We start from the raw sequence: 18288 nt of genomic DNA on the forward strand, positions 1-18288 counted from the left end.
ATCTGTAATTAACTGGAACTCCATTTACTCGAATCCTCTTCTGCTAGTGCTTCCTGGATATTTACTTCCGAATATATATTAAAAAGTATTGGTGATAATATGCAACCCTGTCTTACTCCACGTTTTATATGTATTTCTTCTGTTAGTTCTCCCTCTATATTCATCTTGGCTGTTTGGTTATGATAAAGTGTTTCTATTATTTTGTGGTCTCTGTAATCTCTTTTTCTTTTAGTATCTATATCGATTCTTCAAAAGCTTTCTCGTAATCAATAAAGCTCGTATGAACTTTTCTGTCAACATCACGGCAGCGTTGGATTAATACATTAAAACTGAAAAAGGCATCCCGAGTACCAAGTCCTCTTCTAAAACCAAATTGAGTGTCACTCATACTTTCCTCCAGTTTTCGATAAATTCTATTGTGTATAACTTTGAAGAATGTCTTGAGCATGTGACTTATTAGTGATATACTCCGAAGTTCCTCGCATTTTCGGGCATTTGTTTTCTTGGGGATTGTTGTGAAAACGGATTTTAGTCAATCTGATGGGATAGTGCCTTTTTTATAAATAGTATTGAAAATATTTGCCAGTATTTGTAATTGGTCTTCCTCAAACAGCTCGAGTAGTTCTACCTGTAGTTCATCAGGTCCAGGTGCCTTGTTATTCTTCATATTTTTGAATCTAAAGGTGATTTCAGACGGTTCACTTTTTCTTCATTTCTATCTTTCATTCAGCATCTTTCATTAGGAATGAAACGTCTAGGCATTAAATGAATCAAAAGTGATAAATGAATTTATTAGTGAACCAATCCAGAGACGTTGAATTTCGGCATTCGGCACTCGACTCGAGTTCGTTTGACGACATATTCGAGAAAATTCATTTTGTGTTTGTCCTGTGAGTGTGGAATGAATTAAAAAAGAGAACATTCACTTGAGTGATCATTCATCCGAATGAACTAAAAAGTGAGCCGTCTGATATATAAAAAAAGCGAAAAGTAGAATTTCATAAAAACAATATCAGTGAAATGAGTTTCACAAATTGTTCGGTAATTTTTTAAAATCCCCATTATAATTAGAATTGTTTAACTGTGTAATATTAATCGAGTTGTTTTCTCTAATTATTTTGTTTTATAAAAGAAATTTCAAACCATTCTATTGTGAAAAGTACTTGAGAAAAGTACAAGTTTCACACCTTGGTGTTGAAAGTAATTTCTACATCAATTAATCCTCATTGAGTTATGAATTATGAAACCAATATTTCATTCCAATAATTATTTGAGATACAAATATGGAATGTGATTTTTAATTACACGGAATGGAATTTGAAAATGTTAACAACAAACGAACTGAAAATATACTGTAACTTCCTACGAAGGTTTCTGTATATTTTCCACTAAACTAGGGGAGCTACAGCTGCCATCGAAATACGAATTTGATAGAGAACATGTATTTGATATTATCCATGTGATTTGACCGGTTTTGAATGCTTATTTTAGATAAAATAATTGATTAAATTGAATACAGCATTTCCGTAATCTTGAAAAAAATGAATTTTTCTTAAATAAATATTAACTTATTAAATAATAACTATTCATGTTATGAGAAAATGTTTCAAATATTAATTGTAGAGCTTTTATAGCCAAAAATTTTGAGCTTTTTTAAATCTACGTTTTATAAAAATTGAAGGAGATACATTAATTGAAAGTTTTCATTCGCGAAGCAAATGTGGCTTACGCAACCACTTTGAGCTGCACCCTTTTCGAAACCGGAGGGTGAAAATTGATATTACGTTGAAGTACTTGAAATCCCTTACAAAATGCTTTTTTAAAAAGGTGTCTAGCTTGAAAATTGAGCGAGTTATTGTCGAAAAACCAACAGATTTTTTTTCAAAATTTCGCAGCATTAGAAAAAGAGATCGAGCAACAGTTAACACTAGCGAGAAAAGGAAGAATTAGTAATGATGAAATATAATTCAAAATTGGTTTTTCTAAATAAAAAGTTTTATTGATTTTAAAAATATTTCTATTTTTTTATTATTTCTGTAAAAAAAATTCAACCGCAGTTTTGGAATTTTTCATCATTGTAGGTGGGTATCATAAGGGTTGAAATATTTAAAAAGCAACACTTTTTAAAAATACTGACGAAATATTCTCAATTCAAAATAAATACACTTTTGAATAATTTTCAAATATAAAGGAATCGTTAAGATTATTTCTTAACTTTTCATATTATTAGTAGATTATTTGGAGGGGTTGCATGAATCTGATTAATCATAAACATGTTTGAAAATGTCAACAGATTTACGAATAATACATTTAAACTTGATTTTACCCGAAACATGCAATAAGGGGTAGTTTACACCTTCCAAAATATAAAAAGCCCGGTTCGGCACAGGGAAGATTTCGTAGAAGAGGGTAAGTAGGGCTTCAATTCAAATTTTCATAAAAATCGAGATTATAATAAGTGTCTTTCAAAAAGCTTTCAATAATACTACCCTCAGGGTGCGATTAATCATAAACTTGTTTGAGAATATGAACAGATCTACGAATAATTCATTCCAACTGTATTTCACTCAAATACATGATAAAATCGAAGATTTTTAAATTTTTCACGATAAGAGTTAGTTATCACCCCTAAAAAATAAATAGTAGCTTTCGGCACACGGGTAGATTTTGAATAAGGGGGTAAGTATCCAAATTTTCATAAAAATTGACGTTGACTAACAAAATTAATCAATTAATAACCCAGTTTTAACCTTTTTTGCCGCTGGCTCCTGGCCTATATTTCTCAATTTAATTTTTATTCCTTATTCTTTCTTGTCTCTAACTTCTCTATGTGTTTTTAAAAAACCTTGAAATTTGAAAAAATTATGCATTCTTTTCTTCTTTTACATTTTTTTTGTGCTTTTTGAAAAAAAATTTTAAAAATTATACATACCTTAACTTTTCAGTTCCATTCTTTACCTTTCCTGCTATACGTTCTCATTTTCTCTTTAAGCTTTCGTACTTTTCAATTATCAATACTTTTCATACATTTTTCGAAAAGGTGATACTAAATTTATATGAACCGAAACATGTTTAAATTAAATAAAAAATGTTGAAGTAGACCTACCGTATAATTCCTTATGAAATCATTGAAGCTTAACGAATTCGAAGATGATTAAAAGCTTGAAGGAATACCACCTGCCGCAGATCTTGATTTGAGAGATTGGAAAAGTACAGATAGAATAAAATGTGAAATACCCCTGCGGTCAAATACGATTTGTACGGGGTGTCCCGTTTTTAAAACTAATATCTTTTTTTACAGATACGTTAATGATTTTTTTAAACTTCCACAAAGATGATTATGACAATCAACTTTTTTCTTGATATTATCTGTTTGATTTTGCTGTGTTTCAAAAATGAGTGTTTTCACGGAATAGTTATGTACAAAGATAGGTATGGGTTGACCGAAATTGTAAGTGAAGAATTAACTTTCTTAAAAACGTCAGATACTAGCATTCATCAATAGTTTTGGACTGCCCGAAGGGCTAGACTAGGGACACACAATAGATCTTTTTGGCCTCGGCTCCCTGTTTTATGAATGTGATTTCCGCATCCAAAAAAAATGTGAGATCAGCAAAATAATCATCATCGCATTGATGATAATACCCAGCTTGGCAAGATGAGCGAGGTTTTTAAATAGTTGAGAAAATCTTAGATGTGTGCTTTGGGTCATTATGTTGCTGGAACACATACCCAATTAGGCGCATTCTAGAGGAGTTTTAAATATTTAATGGTAACCCCCACACCATCATAGAACCACTTCCAAGTTTGACATTTGGAGTTATAGCAAACATTTCTAATTTGGACTCGAAATAGGACTTGCTTCCAGTTTTCTACTGTCCAATCTTTATGTGCAAGGGCCTATGTTAGTCTTTTTTTTTCTGTTTCCGCGTCGCAAGAGTGGTTCCTTTGTAGAAATTCTGCCATTTAGGCCAGCTTTTTGTAATCGTTCCTTTACTACACTTACCGATGTCTGTTTATCGTCACTTTCATTGAACCGCATTTGAATTCCCGGTGCTGTAAGCTTCAATTTAACTTGTTTATGTATCATATTCCAATTAAAAAGTATTCTATATTATTCTTGGTTTGAATCTACTCTTATTTAAAAGTGGAAGAGGATTTTTTCTTTAGTTATACTTTGCCTTGACCACCCTGTAACTACACCTTGGTTTCCAGCAATAAACTTGTTAGGTAAACTTCAAGCTTTGTTAACCTGACGTGTAACATTCACCCTATCCAAAGTGCCCGTATTCTGCTCAAGGGTAGATTAAACTAGCATCCAATAATATTATTTAGAATATAAAAACGTCGTTTGGTATATGATTTTTGTGAAAAAAATTACATTCCTTATATCATTGGGAAAAAAATAGAAAGATTGTTAATATTGCTCTTAGTTACAGTTTATCTCGATGAATGGAGTAAATTTAAACGCACCTTATTTTTTTTTAATTTGCCACAATTTTTATTATAAATTTATTGAAAAATATCAACTGCTTGCGATTCGACTTCTAGTTTCTTGTACTATAACCATGATCTAATGTAGACGACCTCTGACTTCTATCCGTGTTGTTTGTGGTTTTCATTTAACATATATAAAAAAGAACTACAGTTTAACAACAGATCAGAAAGTTTTGTGTTACGCTGAACTTTCGATTTCAAATGTATAATTTTTTGTCACACAGCTGCTAGCCTATGCATATGATGTGGTAATCTTCTCAACAAGTGAATAATAATGGAAAATAACCCATCCCCAAGCACGTGAAACAAACGTAAAAAATAATCGAGTTATAGCAAGTCAATAGTTGCGTCTACTTTGGAAAACTTATCAAAGACATTGTCGATGTAGAAGAAAACATAAAGGCATTGTTAATTCGTAGAAGTAAACAGACAGGAACCATAAACATACTAATCTCCAAGAACAAATCCCAAAAAACCAGTCTACATCTATATTAGACAGTTATCAGAGCGACAGTAGAGGAGGAAGACATGTAAAGAACAAGAACTAACCAGGAAATAAAGATTCTGTTTGATGAACAAGAATTTAGCGAAATTATGAGATTCAGATGACTGCGATTGTTGGAACACTTAGAGAGACTGCAGGAAACAAAACAAGACAGTTATCAGAGCGACAGTAGAGGAGGAAGACATGTGAAGAACAAGAACTAACCAGGGAATAAAGATTCTGTTTGATGAACAAGAATTTAGCGAAATTATGAGATTCAGATGACTGCAATTGTTGGAACACTTAGAGAGACTGCAGGAAACAAAACAAGACAGTTATCAGAGCGACAGTAGAGGAAGAAGACATGTGAAGAACAAGAACTAACTAGGAAATAAAGATTCTGTTTGATGACCAAGAAATAAGCAAATTTATAAGATTCAGAAGACTGCGATTGTTGGAACACTTAGAGAGACTGCAGGAAACAAAACAAGACAGTTATCAGAGCGACAGTAGAGGAGGAAGACATGTGAAGAACAAGAACTAACCAGGGAATAAAGATTCTGTTTGATGAACAAGAATTTAGCGAAATTATGAGATTCAGATGACTGCGATTGTTGGAACACTTAGAGAGACTGCAGGAAACAAAACAAGACAGTTATCAGAGCGACAGTAGAGGAAGAAGACATGTGAAGAACAAGAACTAACTAGGAAATAAAGATTCTGTTTGATGACCAAGAAATAAGCAAATTTATAAGATTCAGAAATTATAAATTTCGAAAAATCGAAGGAAACTTTTCCGTTTAAGCGTTAAAAAAATATCCAAATAAAATTTCACGGAATTGTTAATATTCTTCAAATGAACAAATTTTGGAAAAAATTGGAAAATTTTTTTCAGACTGTGTACAATTTTTTCATACTACCACAAATCAAAGAGATATGAATTTAATGAATTATTTAATGAATTGATAGGTCTCCAAAAAAACTTGATACACTAATAACCGGAATAAACGGTAGACGTAAATTTAAATGTCCACATCGTATATTAAAATCGAAAACAATATATTGTATAATAAGCTGTCACTGAACTTCTTTCTGTTTATTGTTTATTATAAGTGTGCCAATACTAAAAGAACCGCTAGATACAATAACAACTAGTTGTTATTAACACTTGTTTAATTTGTTTCGTATGAATAAAACATTAATTTGAAAGGTTCCTATTGCATGCCGAGTTTATTTTGTTTTTTTTTAACAGAGAGATCACGCGGAGTTTTTTTTTTCTCATGTACGAGAGATACCAAGTTTAATACAAAGTTATCACCAAAAGTTGTAGAAAATTTAGACTTTTAAAAAAAGTTTTCCAAAGTAACTTATCGTATCTGACATATGTAAGAAAAATCTCTTCGGGAAGTTGATTATTCCGAAGTTGGTTAACGTGTTAAATTTATCAGAACGACATAATTAAGAGATAACATGTCGCAATGCATTTTCAACATCTTCATTGGATTCGAATTTCACCCATCTCCCATGTACGAAGTTAGTCATTGATCTGAATAAATAGTAATCTGACGATGTAAGGTCCGATCTAAATACTGGTAGGAGTTCAATACCACCACGTTCTTCGATCTGATTCCGCTTAACTTTCGCAGTATAGTGCTTAGCGGAAAAACCTCGTACATTCATATCAGCTGCCACTATATAACTCTGCATTGATGACTCGATCATCTGAAATGATTTCGAAGAACGCTAATCATTGATAATTCCACCAGGACTTTCCGCTCGAATCGATCGTTCATTGCGGTGGATTCTGGCAATTGGGCTTATCTAACCACTGATTTTTCATGTTCTGGTTGTTGAGATAAATCTATTTTTATCTCAAGTAACAATGCGATCATTTTTTTGCAAGGCAAAGTCTTGAGTCTCAGTTAAATCGTGTGGCACTATTCGATGTATGGTATATTTGGAGGTCCGATAATCACCGAATACTGGTACTCAGTTAACCTCAATATTCCCCGCAGGTGGATGACCTGGGCGCGAACGAACTTCAAGCGTCAAATCTCCACTATTGAAATGATTAAATCAATACTGAGCCCATTAACTGTATTTCCACCCTCAATTCCATATATTTCTTTTACTGACTCGGGTGCTTTTACAAACTTTTGTTTCCAATAATGGTTTGAAAATACACGAATTTCATTTTTATCCTACTCTATACTGTTTATTATGAAAACGTATTGCGCTGTTTAAAAAACAAAAAGAGAAGTTACGATACGCTTAAATTTGGGCATAAGTATTGTCACATATTAAAACTGCGATTACTTATGAGACACCCTGTGTATATTAATTATTTTCTAAAATGCTCATCGTAGTTGTAGAGGGATTTTTCTTTGGTAAAACCTAGTACGTTAATTAACTTTCAGTAGATTTAGACCATTGGTTACCTAATTTTTTTGTTTCATAGATCATTTTGAAAATTTTGCAGGATCTGGTGCGGCAGCCAAATCGCTACCAATTTCCAAATTTTCAAAAAATGTGAAGATTAGATCTAGATCTATCTTTCTTGCGTTGAGGCGTCAACAGTTTTCGAAAAAAAAGCTTTAGAATTGATTGCTTGATAGGGTTAATTATTTGATAATAAAATCAATTAAACAAATTTAAATTAATTGTGCTGCTAGTAGGTGCCAAAAAAGGAAAGTGACTACAATTATACTTTTTCGAAATCTACAGTGATTCCCAACAGAAGAACATATTACACTATTAATTATAATTGTTATACTCGTAATAGTAACGAACGAAGTTGGAACCAACACTTGTGGTACAACTGCACACACTTCTTGTTCTCATTCGTGTAAATGCTACGTGTTTTGTATGAAAAACAAAAGATGTCAGTATCATCCAGTTTATTTTAAAAGAATTTATATCTGTTGTGAACTGTTCATAATTTTCCCAACGTTTTCATTTCTATTAGTAAGTTTAGGTAAGTTTCCAGCTTTCGGTCAATGTTCAGCCAACGTTGGAAGATGAAAGTTACCCGGGAACCGCACGTTAGGGCCAGTATTGGCGCCACATTGTTGTGCTATGTTGGCGGTATTATTTTTAAAAGAAACCGGACATTGGAAGTTATTGAAGCCAAGCTCAGTTAGCTCCAAGCAGAACCAACATGTCGGACTTAGAAGTGGCTGTGGATGCGTTTGCTGTGCTAAGCGCTGCTTATAATAAAGCTCCAAAAACAGTAAAACGTTTTTATTAGACCATATCTCCTAGTCTAAGTTATTACGACGCGCACTCTCACTTCCAGATGAAACAAGCAAAGACGATTTATTACGCGCAAATATGTGGCCGAATACATAAACTTTGAGACAAATTTCCTTTGATGCCTCGTCGAAAAACCGACACGAGACGTCCAACTCCCAACGTTCGATCCAACGTTGACGCCAACCGGCACCAACACCATAAATTCACACATTGGACGAGCGTAGTTGGCACCAATATTGGCCCCTATGGGTTGGACGCATCATGTAGTTGCGAGACCTGCATCCAGCCTTCATTCCAATGCACAGCCGTACGTTGGAACGCGAATGTTGGCGCAAACGTTGGACGCATCGTGTAGTGCCGGCTTTATAAGTAATCAAAATACCCATTGGTCATTACACTCGATTGATATAATTGAATATAATAAATCGATTACTAGTTTTCCATAACTTTTATTACATTGCATAAATGACAGCGTTGTCATTTAACAAAACATTATTGAAACTGACAGACTGTTTCGAGCATGACCTATTTACAGAACCACTCTTTATATTTTTTTTAAATGACTCATTTTACAACACGTCTTACACCACAGTATACTTATAAAACGGCTACATTATTGTTACTTAGTAATTAACACTCTTTTAAACTGTTTTATTTCAGTTAGTGACAATTACATTTACAGTTGTAAAAACTGAATACTCCTCAATAGGATGCTGACCGTTGGTTAGCTATTGCGGCCGTTAACGGACTTTTAAACCCAACTAATGCAATCATTGAGTTAGTGTTACGATATTTTCATTGTCTACTTATCTACTATTCCACTTTAATCGGGAAATAAATCTAGTGAGATCAGTCGACTGAAAAAAAAAACCAGATCTTTTAAATTGTTCATTACAGAAGGCGTTTCGAAAATTCAATGAATAAGTAGGTTGGTACGACGAGGAGTTGATTATAATGAACTGGGTTGTTCAAATGTGATTGTAGAAGAAATTAATAACTATTAATTAATTATATCGATGAACACACATGGTAAATGAAGTTTAATGAATTTAATGGTTGAGTATAAGATGATTCCAATGAAAACTATCCAATCTATGTAATTCTGAAGACGACGATTTTGTGAAAAAAATACTTAAAAAATCTATGAGCTTCTTAAACGTGGGTTGCTTTTAAAATTTTTACAATCGAAAAATAGGTAGCGTTAATGAGTTGTGGCACCACTGTAAGTTGTTGATACTGAACGTTTAAATGCAGCAAGTTTGTGCAAAAATGAAAATCACCCGTGAAGGGCCTGTAATGAAACACCATCAGGGAAAATTTTCACAATTTTGTGATGGTCGTGCATCTATCAATCGAGTAACACGGCGAAAATCGGTTGTCAATTCGATTAACATCGATTGATTCGAAGATTGACATGTGGCTTACAGTCAAATAGAGGTGGCTCTTAAGCTGCGTACTGATCTGAGCGTGCGTGAACTTTCTCTGGTGAGTAAAATGACAAATTTTTGTATGCGTATACATTTGCGCACGCGAATGCTATCCCTTGCTTGTCGATTTTTCTCGAAACATCTCAAGACTTATGCGTCCAGTTTGGGCGGTTTGTACAAGCAAAAGGTGATGTGCGAACAAATAGAATCGAAATACAGCGAGCTAGGATTACAACTTAAGTTGGATCTATAAACTGTACACTCCGAAGCTGATGCTTTCGTTGGTTTTACGTTCGAGTTCACGTTGCCTGGACGATGGAACGCGAGCGCGGACGTTTGTGTTAATAAATCACACTTCGTAATCTGTTTAATAATATTGTGAACGCGAAAAAGTTTATATATTGACCTAATCGATAAATACGAAAAGCATCTCACACTGTGGGATGCTAAACACCAACAGCATTTCAACAAAAACAAAAAAGTGGAAGCTTAGAATAACATTGCTTATGTTTTGAAAGAGGAATCTTTTGAGTCGAAGCAGAAAGAAATAGTCTTCTGGAACCAAAAATAAAAAAAATGCGTCGGCATTTCATATATTTCATAACGATGTGTACCTAGTTGAAAATCAGTGACATGCGAAAGAAGTTCAAAAAATGTCCACAATCGCTTGTCTCTTTTATTTTTCTTTAGAAAGTATTTGCAATTACTGCATATGGTCCACTCTGTTATTGAGCATTTAGGGCCTCCAATCCGTGGAAATTTAATTAAATCATATCTTCAAAATCACTGTTCGTTTATTATTTATTGTTATATTAAGTACCTTAAGTACCATTACTTAATCGAATGTTGTACTTACAGAGTTTGTTATAGTTTAGCATCGTGTTACTTTAGAAAGTGTTTGTTAATCGACTCGAATTACACGTTTTTGGTTTATCGTTGCTTACAATCAACCTTATAAGTTTTTAACTATCTTCTAGTTTAACAAACGTCACTCGTTAAAGACCGTGTTTCTATGACATCAGTTTAAGAGTGGAAAAAACCAGAATTTTGAGTTTGAGCGTATTCAAAAATCGTTAAGTGCGAATATTTCGAAAAGCAATCAAACACTTTGTTCCGAATTTGTTCGTTTGTGTTTCACTTATTGGAAAAACTTGAGAAGCAACTCTTATATACTATTTATAACCTTGAATACGGAAAAATAAACTAAATTTTAATTCAGCAAACCCCAATTATTTTTCAGTTTTCTACCAGCCACATTTTTTGAAACGCTGTATAATTTTAGTGCGATTTATTGAAAAAACAGAAAGGTATATCGATCTTTCTCTAGTTACAAAGCAACAGATTTTCTGTCGCAATAAATTTGAACTATCGCCGCAGATGTTTATAATTTACCTAGTTTAACACCTGTTTCGAAATTCGAAACGAGGGTGTCTTAATTTTCTAGGTATTGAGAATGAACTTTGGGTATGGCGTTTCTGGTTATTTTCTAACTATTTTCATCTCGCACATGTTGTTGTAAAACAAGAAAATTATTTCAGTATCTCGTTCTTCTGCGTCTTTGTTAGATATTCAGAGTAATGCTGCTATATAGAATAAATTCAATTTAAATTCGGAATTATTATGTGTTCACCAGAATACATTTCTAGAATTATAATTTTAATGGAGTTTCGCAATAAACTAAATAAAAGTTTTTATCACCAACGTATATCGTTTATTTAAAAAACTAGTTTAAAAACTTTCTATCATAAAAAATATAAAATTTAACATTGGCAACGAATTGACACTTGAAATGGTGTAAACGTAATAAGAATTATAAAAATATATATTGAAATATAAAAGAAATTAGTGAAAACACGGGGTCAAATAATAGCAAACGACGTAGTTTTAATTATAAAAAGGAGGAATATTATGGAAAGTACAAGACAAAAAGAATAAATGGGGTTAATAATAAATAAAATAAAAAAAAAATTGAGGTACGGCAAGTTACTCAAAATGGAAACAATCAGGTAGGAGATTATTAATTTGAAAAAGTAGAAAATTTCAAATATCTAGGAAAAATGATTAACAGTAAAAGGAGAAGAAGTTCGGAAATAAAGGAAAAAATATTAGCAAAATTTTAAATAGGAAGACCAAAAGGAATATTTATAAGACAATGATATGATCGACACTAATGTATGGCGTAGAAATAATGACAAAAAAGAATAGGAAGGAAAATTATCAAAAATAACATTAGGGTTCATCTGGCATGATGAAATTGAATACAATCAACTTATGAATTATGAAATGAATGAGAAACTTGATGAACAAGTTAAGATACAGTTATAAAACTCAGAAATGAAGAATGTGAATTTGCAAATACTGTCAAGCCAATCAGAATGCTGTTTTAACCTTAACCGAGATTCGGATGCTTGAGACTACTTTGGAGGAATAATACATGACTTCTATTCTTTTCAATAAAACTAGTTCAAATATTAATTCCAAAAAGAAAAGAATCAGAAAATATGTTTCTATTTCCTTCTGATAATAATGATTGAAATCCCGTTTTTAAGAAAGCGAAAAAAAACGCGCAGTGGCTGAGTTTAATCCTGGTGACAGGTATATTGACTATTAGAACTCCTTTCTATTATATCTTCAATTTTCATAGTAAGTAAATAAATATTCATTTTGTTTATAAATAATCACACAAAAAGATAGCCTTTGATACCTTGGTAAAACCATTCATTGGATTTAGATGCAAAAATTGTCGCCCTGCATTTTCAACATCTCGTTTAGATTAAATTTTTTTCCTTCTGAAGAATTTCGCCATAACCTGAATAAATAGTCTATCGGTGAAAGATCAGGACTATATTGTGGATTCAATATCACCAAGTTCTTTTATCTTCTTCCGCCTAACTTTTACAATATAAGGTTTAGCATTGTCTTTTTGCAAAAGAACTCGCTTTCGGTTAACTAAAACCGTATATTTTTCAAATAAAATATCTCAATCATCTGGAATGATTTAGAAGTACACTAAATTTTTATAATTTCACCAGACCTACAACAAGACTTTCCGCTCGACTCGATCTTTCTATACAACGTATTCGACGAATTAGCCTTATCTAACTACTGATTTTTCATGTTCGGATTGCTTAGATAAATCCATTTTCCATCGCAAGTAACAATACGTCTGATCAAAAGGTAATCTTTCGGTAGGGTACGAAAAATAGTTTCAACGTTTCGCTTGAGTTTCGGTTAATTCGTGCGGCATCATTTTACTACTTTTATAGATCTTGCCTAGATGTCTTTCCCTTCAATTTCACAAAATTGCTCCTTGCTGCTACGGCGGTTTTAAACTTTAAACTAATTTTTCATATTTTTTAGAGACTTCTTGAAAGAAAGTGAAGCAATAATTAAACTCTTGATATAATTAGAGACTAGTTTTAACGAGTTACTTGCAGGATCTTTTTACCTCTTTCATATCGTTGTCGGGTACACTCAGCGATAAACTCTTGATCAGTTATCATAACATCGGAATTAACGTCAACGTGATCAAGAAATGTTGAATCCTCTCCACAATGGTAGAGATGCCATCATCTTCACTTATACGACGTGTAGGCTGGAGGATTCTAGATCTACGACCGCAGTTGATGGTTGCGGTAATGGTTTTATCTAATGCTACAAAAACTGATTTGATATGGTCATTTCTTAGCAAATCTCTTTGTCTGCACAAGATTAATTTCAAGGAACCGAGCCGTTTCAATTGCATTAGTGACATGACTAATCATTTATTTTCTGTAATAATCCTTCAAGTTTAACCTTGTCTCTCCATTTAGCTAGAATAAAAATATTTTGGGGAAAATTAAAACGGACGCAGAGAATGGAACGTACAACAAAATTCACAAAAAAATTGAGAAACAAATGTATTATTAAAACAACATTTTATTTTCTTTGAAATAATTACACACCAGCGTTTATTTATCATTAATTCATAATAATAAAACTAATAAAGTGAATTTATTTTAAAACCTCCGAATACAAGTTACAAGAATGATGACAATCATGTTTTTTCTTATCGTTCAAGGAATTAACGAGTGATTTTTTTGCTGGTATCTTTTTGGCAACACTGTTTTTGACAGATCACCCATGAATCGTGTTTTGTGTCATTGTCAAGCTTGTTCAGTTTTGGTCTACAATTTAATCATGAATCAAAATTCAAGCTCGGTTCAGAGAATGCATCGCGCACTTCTTTCAATTTATGGACGATTTTGTCGGCCTGCTGAGGGAACTATTCGGAAGCTTGTGACTAAATTTTGAACCCAGTTTACATTATTGGACATTAAACCACTAACACGCAAACGTGCCACATGCCACACGGCACGCGAAACAATGGCCAAATTGAGAGCCGCCTTCGGTGAACAGTTCAATTCACGTTTAGGGCCCGACAATTGGCCGCCTAGATCGTATGATTTAACGCATTTGGACTATTTCTTGTGGGTCCATGTTAAGGCTAATGCCTACAGGGATAGAACAGCAACGTTTGACGCACTGGAAGCCAATATTGAAGCATTTATTCGAGAAATACCGGCCTATATGTTGAAGAGAGTGTGTCAAAATTGGACCTCGTACCTGGGCTATTTAAAGCGGAGCCGCGGTCAACATTTGCATGAAATCATCCTCAAACATAAAATTATACTGATCGTTCTATCGATTCCGATGAAGATTTCATCAATTTTTACAACTTTTTGTGGTTTTTTCAAAATTAAATTCAATACCTCTTAAAAAATCACGAATGTCCGATTCACAGTTATACTTCAAACAATTTTGAAAAACCGGCAACATAGGGAGCGTCCATAAACCACGTAGTCAGATTATAGTCCTTTTGGGACCCCTGCCTCTCTGCACGTAAGTATTTCCTAAGGATTTCGTAAAGCGAAAAATATACAGGGTGATCCGTTTGAAATAATAAAGTTGATTATTTTTCCGGAAAAAGGAAAGATCTGACAACATACCACCATAATCGTACAAGCCATTTCCGAGACAATTGAGGCGTTCCATACATTAAGCTCACTTTGTATATTATAATATATTTGTGTATCTCTCATATTTATGAGTCTGACTCAAATGGTGGTTTCGGCCACACACAATCCAATAGATCATTCTCGTTATGAGGACTTGTTTCTAGTACGATGACAGCAAGCCACTCAAAACTCGGCTCAAGTGTATCTGGTTCACAGAGTAGTTTCTTCTCTCATTTTATTATTCTCTTATTAGCACGTTGCTTATGATTAGATTTGATACAACGTCCATGAAGTGAACTATGTAGTTTTGGTTGTTTTTTGAGGCAAAATATGCGCCCCAAAGTCCTTCCTACAAAAGTATGAATCACATTTGATAGGAAGAAACTTGAGAAAATACGTTCATTATTTTTTAAACAATTTATTCGTGATTATTCCTGAAATATTAGCATTTGTATGTCGAATAAAATCATTTTCTTCGACAGAATTTCATCTAAAATAAAACTTATACCCTCTCTTGGCCGAGCTACGTGGTTTATGGACAATCCCATACTATATTCACTGGGTACTTAAATAAAAAATGATACAATGGTTCAAATTTTTGTATATGCACTAATCAGTTATTTACGTTGAAACTGTATTAGTGTCGCTATGAATGTATTATGATTGAATATATACAGCAATCATTTTATCGAATTTGTTTTAATTACAAATATTTCTGATTTCTGAAAGTATTTTTTTGTTTAATAAATTTAATTATTATTGCTATTGTTTGACTTCTTTTTGACGCAATAATAAGAAATGTGTAGTAATTTTGAGTGATTTTTAATGATTAAAAAAAAATAAAAATAAAAACATTGCAATAAACCCAAATTTTCTTAAAAATGAAACTTGCATTCTAAACAATAATGTTAGTTTTTTTAAAACGCTAGTAGCGTGTATTTTCGCCTCTTGTGCTCATTTAAATTTTGACCCAAATTTTCTTAAAAATGAAACTTGCACTTTAAACAATAATGTTAGTTTTTTTAAAACGCTAGTAGCGTGTATTTCCGCCTCTTGATGTATTGCTAACATTCTCCTGGTCATGCTTTCAATTAGGTGCTGTATCACTTCTTGAGGTATGCTCTCCCATTCCTCTAATACCGCTTGCTCAAGCTCATTTAAATTTTGAGGAGATGGATTTCGACGACGAATGCGGCATTTTAAAATGTCCCAGACTTGCTCAAAAGGATTCATATCTGGACATCTTGGTGGTCGGTGCAGGGTATGAATTCCAACTTCGTATAGGTAATTCAGAACATCTGTCGCACTGTGTGGTCTAGCATTATCATGCATTAAACGAAAATTATCACCAATAAATGGCCCAAAACGGAACAACGTGATTTTCAAGAATGTCAGTTAAGGTCGACCTTGCTGCGTTAAGGTCGGGTCTAAGAGACACTAATTCTGTGCGGGCATCAAGACTGCGAAAAACTTTCTCCTCGCCGTCTTCGAATCTGGACCTCTTAGACTGATTCTTGTCTCATCAGTAAATAAAACTTGGCACCAATTTTCTAAATTACAATTTAAATGTTGGCTTGCAAATCGTAGTCTAGCAACACGATACCGCCTGGTTAGCAAAGGTGTCTGGAGAGCTGTTCTGCTGTGTACACCTGCATTCTGAAGTCGTCGTCTTATTGATCTATCAAGGATATTTACATTACGGACTTCTCCTAAAAGGCTGTTGAGCTCCACACTTGTCATTGACCGATTTCTTAATGAATTTAATTGCAAAAAACGGTCATCTCGAGGAGTTAAAACTGAAGGACGTCCTTGTCCAGGCCTCCTAGAATGTGAACCGGTCTCTCGAAATCTTTACGTTAATCTGCCATTGGTTGTGTGGTGTACGCCAAACTGATTTGTCTCATCACGATAAATTTGTCCCTGTCCAACTTACTCGTCTATTCTTTCAACTTCGCGTTCACTTAACTGCCTAACTCTATTCATTTTTTGTTTAACTAGTCTCGACTTTAACACACCTTGATTGACTTAAATCAATGCTGGGCACAAGTTGTTACAACAATAGAATGAAAGATACATTAAAATATGCATAAAATTAAAATTTTAAAAAACCACAAAAACAGTTATTTGCCGATAAGAAATTTCAAATACTTTAACTTTTTGTTGAGGATATTCTTTTTTTCAGTAATTGTTACGTCATTAAAATGTCATAAATATGAAAAATCTAGTTGATTCACATTATATGGTTACTATTTGGATTACCCAAGCTTTTGCGGTATATTTATATTAAACTCATTTTACAACAAAAGCAGCTGTTCGCACCCCAAATATAACAAATCAGCATTCCCCTAGAAATCTTCTTCCTGTTAAAATCGGCTAGACGGGTAGAATTTCATCTCTTAGACTCGACGTTCATAGATTATAGAGATAAAGCAAATACGGGAGTCAAAAGATATGTTTTTGGAAAATTAAAAAAATAATCAAATCCAATAGACAAAAAATTAGGCTAGTGATCTTTCAAAATGTTGCAATCGATATTTTTAAAGAATAAACATTCAATATTATTGACAAATTAGGGAAGGTGTAAAGTAAATTATATTCAAAAAAACTTAAAAACGCCTTGCAGACGTCATAGCAAAAAGGAACGAAGACTTATATATCAGAACGTCCCCATACACGCTACAGACATTCAGTTGGCCTGTGCAAGAAAACCTGTACAAGTAACCTCTACGGTAAACCGTGTGTGACTTCATTAGTTTACGCATTCACAAAGAGAGTAGCAATAGCGTGATCACCAAATAGAAGCTGATTCAGGAACTCAATGAACTGGCTAGCACATACATATGTTTATATTTATATGTTTATACTTATCGATAAATTGTCCTCATTGAAGATATCAAACTATTTGTTCAAGAAAATCATAATTTATCTGTACCCATCAGATATCTAAAGATGTTGAGAATAGTCATTATTGGGTGGATAAGAAACTACAATCACAAGAGGTGAATGGATAGTAGTAAAGTTATAGCACCAATACTCTTTGAAAAAATCTTTATGGAATACGAAATTTTGAATTTTTACAAGAGTGACTGCATGGTGCCTAAATTGCCTAATTTTTTTCCATCCTGACCATACTAATGTCTCTAATGGAAACATCTGGTTTATACAAGATGATGCCCATTTGTCAAGACCTGTTCCTGAGTATATCGATGCTATATTTTCATGCAGATTGATAGAAGGAAGGGGAACTATTGAATGGACATCCAAATTTCAAGATCTATGTCGTTTCAACTTATATAAATACAAAATATACCCGGGTAGGTGGCAAATATAGAGAAAGTTGCTTATAATCAAGATCTGGTCCCATATACAAACTTTTATAACTAATAACCTGGGGTGAAAATATTTTAATCACATATTGCCAAAGACCTTGAGCAATCATAAAGGCAAAAAAACAAAGTGCCATGATTCCAATCATAAGGATGGTGACAAGCCAAAACTTTTATAGATAGAAAAAATCATCAGTCTCAGCGCTGGAATCACAAGGTAAGCAGATACAATACGGAGAAAGCCGATGATCCGGATTTCCGATACCATGGAATGGAGGACAAACCTATGATATACCTTCACAGAC

The 18288-nt window shown here is 33.3% G+C and overlaps 2 protein-coding genes across 3 annotated transcripts in view; both read left to right on the top strand.

Annotated features, from left to right (window-relative positions):
• Window positions 1–18288, top strand: part of LOC130453353 (methanethiol oxidase-like) — a 355984-nt gene that overhangs the window by 42065 nt on the left and 295631 nt on the right. Inside the window, exon 10 of one of the 2 annotated variants that reach the window (XM_056793051.1) lies at window positions 14891–14901. The exons of the other annotated variant lie outside the window; for it this stretch is intronic. The gene's annotated coding sequence lies outside the window, so the exon portion shown is untranslated. Of the gene's footprint in view, window positions 1–14890; window positions 14902–18288 lie in introns of those variants that run through there. 2 annotated transcript variants of the gene reach the window in all.
• The window catches only part of LOC130453356 (ADP-ribosylation factor-like protein 4A), an 80995-nt gene that overhangs the window by 14714 nt on the left and 47993 nt on the right, over window positions 1–18288 (top strand). The window lies entirely within an intron of this gene.

Source organism: Diorhabda sublineata, chromosome 2, assembly GCF_026230105.1.
Source record: "Diorhabda sublineata isolate icDioSubl1.1 chromosome 2, icDioSubl1.1, whole genome shotgun sequence".
Lineage (NCBI taxonomy): Eukaryota > Metazoa > Arthropoda > Insecta > Coleoptera > Chrysomelidae > Diorhabda > Diorhabda sublineata.